An 8,499-nucleotide genomic window follows, 5' to 3' on the forward strand; every position below is an offset into this window, starting at 1 on the left:
TGTAGGACCTTGATTTGGAGCTTCTATCTTTGCTTCTACTATTGTAGAACTTGTTGAAGTTCTTCACCATTAAGCTCAATTCTTCATTGAAGGATTGTTTCTCACTTGATGATGTAGGGGCTTCACATGAGGCTTTATAGGCACCACTTGATTTGTTGTGAAGTTCCTCTTTATCCTTAAGTGACATCTCATGAGCAACAATTCTTCCAATCACTTCCGTTGGCTTGAGATCTTTGTAATTGGGCATCATTTGGATCAATGTGCACACGGTATCATATTTTCCATCCAAGGCTCTTAGGATCTTCTTGATGATGAATTTATCGGTCATCTCTTCACTTCCTAAGCCGGCAATCTCATTTGTGATGAGAGCAAGCCTAGAGTACATTTCAGCGACACCTTCACCATCCTTCATCTTGAACTTGTCAAGTTGGCTTTGAAGCACATCCAACTTGGATTCCTTGACGGAGTCGGTACCTTCGTGCATATCAATCAAAGTGTCCCAAATTTCCTTTGCATTCTCAAGGCGGCTGATTTTGTTTAATTCTTTGGGGCATAATCCGTTGAAGAGAATATCACAAGCTTGAGCATTGTATTGCAACATCTTCAACTCATCCGCGGTAGCTTCACGGTTTGGTTCTCTCCCGTCAAAGAAGTCACCTTGCAAACCAACACACACAATAGCCCAAACAGCGGGGTTATGTCCAAGAATATACATTTTCATTTTATGCTTCCAACTAGCAAAATTAGTACCATCAAAGTAAGGACCTCTACGGTGATAATTTCCCTCGCTAGACGCCATACTCTCCTAGGTTGTGAAACCAAGGCTATGACCACCAAAAGCTATGGAGATCAAGCAAATGGAGACCAAAGCTCTGATACCACTTGTAGGATCGAAAGTATGTCTAGAGGGGGGTGATTAGACTACTTGACCAAATAAAAACTTAACCTTTTCCCAATTTTAGTTCTTGGCAGATTTTAGCTATTTTAGGACAAGTCAAGTAATCATCACACAATTCAAGCAAGCATGCAAAGAGTATATTGGCAGCGGAAAGTAAAGCATGCAACTTGCAAGAATATAAAGGGAAGGGTTTCGAGAATTCAAACGCTATTGGAGACACGGATGTTTTTCCCGTGGTTCGGATAGGTGGTGCTATCCTACATCCACGTTGATGGAGACTTCAACCCACGAAGGGTAACGGTTGCGCGAGTCCACACAGGGCTCCACCCAAGGGCAACGGTTGCGCGAGTCCACGAAGGGCTCCACCCACGAAGGGTCCACGAAGAAGCAACCACCCACAAAGGGTCCACGAAGAAGCAACCTTGTCTATCCCACCATGGCCATCTCCCACGAAGGACTTGCCTCACTAGCGGTAGATCTTCACGAAGTAGGCAATCTCCTTGCCCTTACAAACTCCTTGGTTCAACTCCACAATCTTGTTGGAGGCTCCCAAGTGACACCTAGCCAATCTAGGAGACACCACTCTCCAAGAAGTAACAAATGGTGTGTGGGTAATGAACTCCTTGCTCTTGTGCTTCAAATGATAGTCTCCCCAACACTCAACTCTCTCTCATAGGATTTGGATTTGGTGGAAAGAAGATTTGAGTGGAAAGCAACTTGGGAAGGCTAGAGATCAAGATAGATATGGTAGGAATGGAATGTCTTGATCTCAACACATGAGTAGGTGGTTCTCTCTCAGAACATATGAGTTGGAATTATGTGTGTGTTCTGATGGCTCTCTCACTTAATGAGAAGGAGGTGGAGGGGTATATATAGCCTCCACACAAAATCCAACCGTTACACAGTTTTCCAATCTCGGTGGGACCGAATCAGAAAACTCGGTCTGACCGAAATAGTAAACCTAGTGACCGTTAGGAATTTCGGTGGGACTGACATGCAACTCGGTAGGACCGATTCGGTTAGGGTTTGGGCATAACGTAATCTCGGTGAGACCGATTACACAAACTCGGTGAGACCGAATTTGGTAATTAGCTAACCAGAGAGTTGGTCAGGCAAACTCGGTGGGACCGATTTGCTCTTTCGGTGAGACCGAAAAGTTACAAAGGGGAAACACTGAGTTTACATTGCAATCTCGGTGGGACCGAAAAGTTACGAAAGGGAAACAGAGAGTTTGCAACCCCATCTCGGTGGGACCGAGATCCTTATCGGTAGAATCGAATTGCTAGGGTTTGGCAGTGGCTAATGACAAGTGAAACTCGGTGGCGCCAGATAGGAAGAATCGGTAGGACCGAGTTTGGCTTAGAGTTTAGGTCATATGTGGATATGGGAAAGTAGTTGAGGGTTTTGGAGCATATCACTAAGCACATGAAGCAAGAGGCTCATTAAGCAACACCTCATCCCTCCTTGATAGTATTGGCTTTTCCTATGGACTCAATGTGATCTTGGATCACTAAAATAAAAAATGAAGAGTCTTGAGCTTTTGAGCTTGAGCCAATCCATTGTCCTTAGCATTTTGAGGGTTCCACTTTCACATCCATGCCATGCCAATCATTGAGCTTTCCTGAAATAATCATCTTGGAATAGCATTAGCTCAATGAGCTATATGTTGTTATGAATTACCAAAACCACCTAGGGATAGTTGCACTTTCAATCTCCCCCTTTTTGGTAATTGATGACAACATATAGATCAAAGCTTCGACAAATGATAATAAGCATGAAATATATCGTCGCTTTGAGAAGTATGTGATAAGTAGGAGCTCCCCCTAAATTTGTGCATATTTAAAATTTGCTTTGGACTGCAAATGCACAAAGAGTTAGAATCATGGGTTACTCTTCCATGTCACATACATCTTGGTGGAGCGCGCAAAATGATAAGATTGAAATGCATGCACTCATCACCAAGAATAGTGAATGATCACAAACGATAGATAGAATGATAATATTTAAGCAAGCATCAAGCAAACATTAAGTGTAGCTTATGATCAAACACATGATCATCGATGTCTCACAAGCATAAGGACGCAGTATCTCACACACAAGCAAACAAAGTTCGAAAAACCACCAAATAAAACAAGAGAGAAAAGCAACACTCTCTCTCTCTCGAAGCTATGATATATACATCTTCTCCCCCTTTGGCAACAAGTTACCAAAAAGTTCCTAGAAAATGCATAGTGCTAAATCGACGCTCAGGCTTGATCTTCAGGTGGTGGTGGAGTCCGGATCACTCCAAGGACGAAGGCTTCTGTAGATGTTGAAGTAGTCGCTGGAGTTGGAGCTGAAGTAGACGCTAGAGCTGAGGCTGTAGCTGGTGCTGAAGTAGTGGCTCTGGTGTCAGCAACTGGCACGGCAGACGACCTCGGGCCTCGTGGCACTCTAGAAAAAGCATGAGTCGTGGTCCTGCCTCTCCTCTCATTCATGTCCTCCTGGAGCTGCTCCACTGCAAACTGAACTTCTGTTACCTTGACGTCCAAGTCATAGAACTTCTGTTCCATGATTCTCTCTGGGCTCTGCTGATTCTTAGTGAGGTTGGCCAGACTTTGCTCAATTCTCAGCATGGATGCAATCAAGTAACTGTGCTGCTCTTGTTTGGTCTTCAAGAAATAATCAGATGCCTCCGCTTGAGTAGACATCCTGGCAGCTTTTTCCTTCCTCGCCTTCTCCTTCTTTGCATATGCTTGTGCAGACGATGGCTCATTCTCAGTCATAATAACTTCATTGTCCTCAAAATCTGGACGGATGGGCAGGTGTTCCTTATCCAACAAATATACGCCCGTGCCCATCTTGGAGTTGATGAGCTCCTGAATCTGAGGGGCATATCCACAGCTCCTCTTCTGATCTGCCGCAGTCCTTTTGATTGTTTCCACTATAAGGCTCATAACTTTGAATTTCTGAGGCACGTCAAAGACATGAAGCAAGTTGATCGCGTGACCTCTGATCATCTTGTGATCTCCAGACTTGGGCAGAAGGGTGTGCCTAAGGATCCAGTTGATCGTAGGCAATCCTGATAGCAGATAATGCACTGAGCCAAACTTGAATGTGTCAAGAGCTTCATTGGGAATTTCCTTGTACATATTTGACATGGAGTTATGGTCCATCTTCTTCTTGGCATAGATATCCAAGTCCACATGTTGCTCCTCTGGGGCATTAATGATCTGTGCCCACTCAGCCACTATAGATTGGTACCTTGTACCCTCAGACATCCATGTAATCCTCCCATCTGGATAAAAGTGTGCCGTGGAGTAGAACTGCATGATAAGTTCCACATTCCACTTTGTGAGCTTCTGCCCAACAAAGTCAGCTACTCCACAAGCACTAAAGCTGTCAAATACTCCTGGGTAGTACTCCTCATTCTCCTTGATATATGTCCAGTCAACCCATCTCATGTCACAAACGATTGGCTTCTTGTCAAGCAAAACAGTCTCATAGAAATCTTGTTGCTCCTTGGTGTGAAATCTGTAATCCACGGCAGTCCTTCTCCTAGAAGCATATGGGTCTGCTTCTCTCCACTTCCCGAGCCCTGAGTCTCTCCTGAGCTTCATATCCTCAGCCACAGGATGAGCATCATTGTGGTCTGGGATCTTGGGCTTGAGCTTCCGAAGGACACTCTCTTCTTCTTCTTCGATAGCTTCAGGCACTGGGGCCTTGTTCTTTTCTGCAGCAGGTATACTCCTTGTGTTTCTCTTTGGTGCTGTCTTAGGCTTAGATGCAGCCTTGGGTGCTTCCTTGGGCTTGGATGCAGCTGTTCCTGACCTTATGGCATCTCCCATGAGTTTGGCTGCCTTGGGCGCTGGTGCAGCTGCCTCTTCTTCCTCCTCTTCTACCATGATGGAGGCTCTCCCAAGCACTTTGGCTACAGTCTTCTTTACTCTCTCCTTCCTCTTCTTGCCCTCAGCTGCAACGGGCTCAATGGGAGCAGGCTTCTCAGTGGAGGCTCTAGCCTTTGACATGGGCTGCCTGCCTGCTGGCCTCTTGATTTTCAGGCCTGGCTTTGAGCCTTGAGCTGGCTCAACTCTCTTGGAGGTGGCCTCTTCCTCTGCCACATAGTCTTCATCCTCAGAATCAGACGTTCTCTTCTTCCTTTGACGTGTGGCACCTTAGGCAGATTGCTGGGGGTGCTCCTGCTGCCATCATCAGAAGAACTTGAGGGGCTAGTGCCCTCACTCATCACAACTTGCTGCTCAGACACATTCTGGCTGTCACTTTGATCAGACATGTTGCAAACTGACTGCTGACCCTGTGAATAGATTATGGATAAGATAGAGTGGATGAGCATCACAAAAATCAGAGATTTTTGCAAAAAGAATAATCCAAAAACTTAGTTTTAGTTTTCCACAGAAATCATCTTGGATCTACCGATTTTCAAACTCGGTGACACCGAAGCAGTTTTGGCACCAGAACTGGTAAACTCGGTCAGACCGAGTCATAGTTCGGTGGCACCGAGGCTGCTAGGGTTTCACAGAATTCCAAAATCGGTCGCACCGATAAGTTATTCTCGGTCAGACCGAGTTTCACTTGTGCAATGGCAAAAGCCAGATCGGTGGGACCGAGTTTTTCAACTCGGTGGGTCCGAGATGGTTTCGGCGGAAACCTAACCCTAAAATTTTCGAATTAAGCCTAATCTACGAGTTCATTGACTGGATAGGAGTGTTTCAATCGTGGCAAGAATCATGATGATCACAATGTGCTAGGAATCGGAGTGGAGAATAGCACAAAGATCAAGTCCATACCCTAGTTCGGCGGGGACTTGCTACAGCGGCAACGGCGGGGCAGAAATCCGTTGACGATGGCGGAGACCAGCGACTGGAGGCTGCTGGAGGCGAGAAGACGATCCGGAGACCATGAAGGCAGAGCAGGCTATCGCGCGGGCGAAGGGGTTCGGAGAAATTTCCAAATTTTGCCCGTGACTATATATAGCCCGACCCTGTCGGTGTGACCGAGTGGAACAACTCGGTGGCACCGAGACGCAAAACTGTGTGCAGTTATTGCAACTCGGTGTGGCCGAAAAGTTCAAATCGGTTGCACCGAGATCGAAAACCAAGATCAACTTAATGAACTCGGTAGGACCGAAAATGGAGTATCAGTCAGACCGAGATTCATAAAGAGGTTTTGGAAGTTTAAGTCTATGACGAATCGGGGACTCCGAGCGCTCCTCACACAGAGTGGTTCGAATCTGACTTGATCAAATTTTGTGATGCAGCATGAATAGAGTTTGAGACGAGAAAAGCATAGATAGCTAGAGGAGGTTCTTAGGCATTCTTGTCCATCCGCTTGGCAAAAAGAAATAAAACCGAACAATCAAAGCAACAAGTGGATGTCCTAGAATGAGTAAAATATGCACTCAGCATGCTCACACAATAAGATGGCAAATGAAATATGTGGCAAAGCATGCACAACCAATTCTAGCATCTATCAAGCAATTTGCGATGACTAGGTCATCTATATATGAGTATATTGACTTAGGAGTCAAGTGAGAACACTTGATCGTAGGTCATACTCATCGTTTAAGCTCAAGTGGGGTTACCACTTTTACATAAAGCATTGTTTTGTTCACATCTTTAGAGTTGCTTTAGCTCAAGTCTTAGAGTAAAGCTCCCCCTAGATGTGATATCCCCCCTAAGAGGGATGAACTAACCTTGGGTTTTGTCGATGATGACTTCATGTAGATATTGAAGATGTGGATGCTCAATGTTGATGTAGATCTCTTGGAGCTATCTATTTGAGTGAATTGCACTTTCAATACCTACATGGGTTAGTCCCACAAGGAACAAACAAGGATATCCATAGACATAGAGTGATGCACACAAAAGATGATGTCCATGAAAACTTTTGGGTTACCTTGTCCCTTGTCTTACCAACAAGAGGGTTTGTGACTCCTTGAACTAGTGCAAGATGTGGAAGTTGATTGCACTTGTTCTTGCCAAAATGATAAGAGTGAAGTATGTTGGCGGAGTCACCCTCAAGAACTCTCTAGTTCTTCTTCTTTTGGATCCACATCATCTTGATGGGAATCCTTGGAGTTGTAGTCGTACTTGATGAAGTGGAACTTGAAGTAGTCTTAGGAATCCACTTGACTAAGGTCTTAGGAGCTTCTTCAAATGCATCAATTTCCTCTTGAAGCTTGTCCTTGCCTTTTTGCTCGTAGTCTTGTGGTGGAACATCATCTTGAGCTTGTGTCCCCTTGAGAGAAGTATACTTCTCTTCTTGAGGGACAAACTTTGTCTTGGGGTATTGATCTTCTTCCCATTCAACTCCATTGGCATTGAACTTTCGTTCAAAACCAACACCTTGATTCTTCCGGTGCATTCCTTGCTTGCGCACAATTTCCTCGAATTGCTTACTCCCGGCAAGGCTCTTATACACTCCTTTCTCTATAATTCCCTTCAATAAGCTATTTTCTTGCTCAAGTGTAACTTGGCTAAGAGAATCATTAGTGGAATCAAGAGAACTTCTAGAAGCAACAATATTGGATTTAGCATGATCATTGTTACTACTAGAGGAAGAACCTTTCTTGTTACTAGACTTGACTTGAGGCATGTAAGTGGATAAGAGTAAACGCTTGGCAATGTAATAAGAACTTTTCTTGCGGAGATCATCATTGATTGCCTTTAAGAACTCATGCTCTTGCTCAAGATTGAGCTTTTCAAAGCGTAGCTTCTCATGAGCCCTTAAAAGTTCTCGATGATCTTCGAAGATAGTGTCATGAGCTAACTTAAGAGTTTTTAGTTCTTTAGTTAGAGCCTCAATCTTCTCCTTATCATTGTCATTCGTTTTATCTTGATTAGCATGATTAATTGGCCTCTTATCATAGTATTCATCACTAGAGTTGTCACCAAGCAATTCATCACCTAACCAGTCATCTTCATCACTATTGAAATCAACATATTCGGGGTGTGTTACCTTAGGACCTTTGGCCATGAAGCATCTTCCAATTCCTTCATTTGGTGAGTCAAATATGTCGTAGGAGTTGGTTGACACAAGTGCTAGACCGGCAACACCTTCATCTTGAGTATCTTCAGAGTCAGAGTGATAACTTCTCTCGGAGTGGCTGTCGGAGTCGGAGCCGGATACCCATTCACCAACATGAGCTTGATGTCTTCGTCTTGTGTAGCTCCTTGATGATTTTTCCTTCCTTTCCGAATCCTTGCTTCTCCGTGAGTATCTTCGTTCATAACGATCATCTCTACTCCTTCTCTCTCTTGGTGGTGATCCTTTGCTTCTTCTTTTTGGAGAATCTTCTCTTCTCTTGTAGGGAGCCGTACACTCATTGGAATAGTGTCCGGGTCTTCCACAATTGTAACAGTTTCGCTCTCGACTAGAAGATCTTTTGTCATTGTAGGACCTTGATTTGGAGCTTCTATCTTTGCTTCTGCTGTTGTAGAACTTGTTGAAGTTCTTCACCATTAAGCTCAATTCTTCATTGAAGGATTGTTTCTCACTTGATGATGTAGGGGCTTCACATGAGGCTTTATAGGCACCACTTGATTTGTTGTGAAGTTCCTCTTTATCCTTAAGTGACATCTCATGAGCAACAATTCTTCCAA

The sequence above is a fragment of the Triticum urartu genome, chromosome 5A, assembly GCF_056163025.1.
Source record: "Triticum urartu cultivar PI428250 chromosome 5A, HENAU_Tu73, whole genome shotgun sequence".
Lineage (NCBI taxonomy): Eukaryota > Viridiplantae > Streptophyta > Magnoliopsida > Poales > Poaceae > Triticum > Triticum urartu.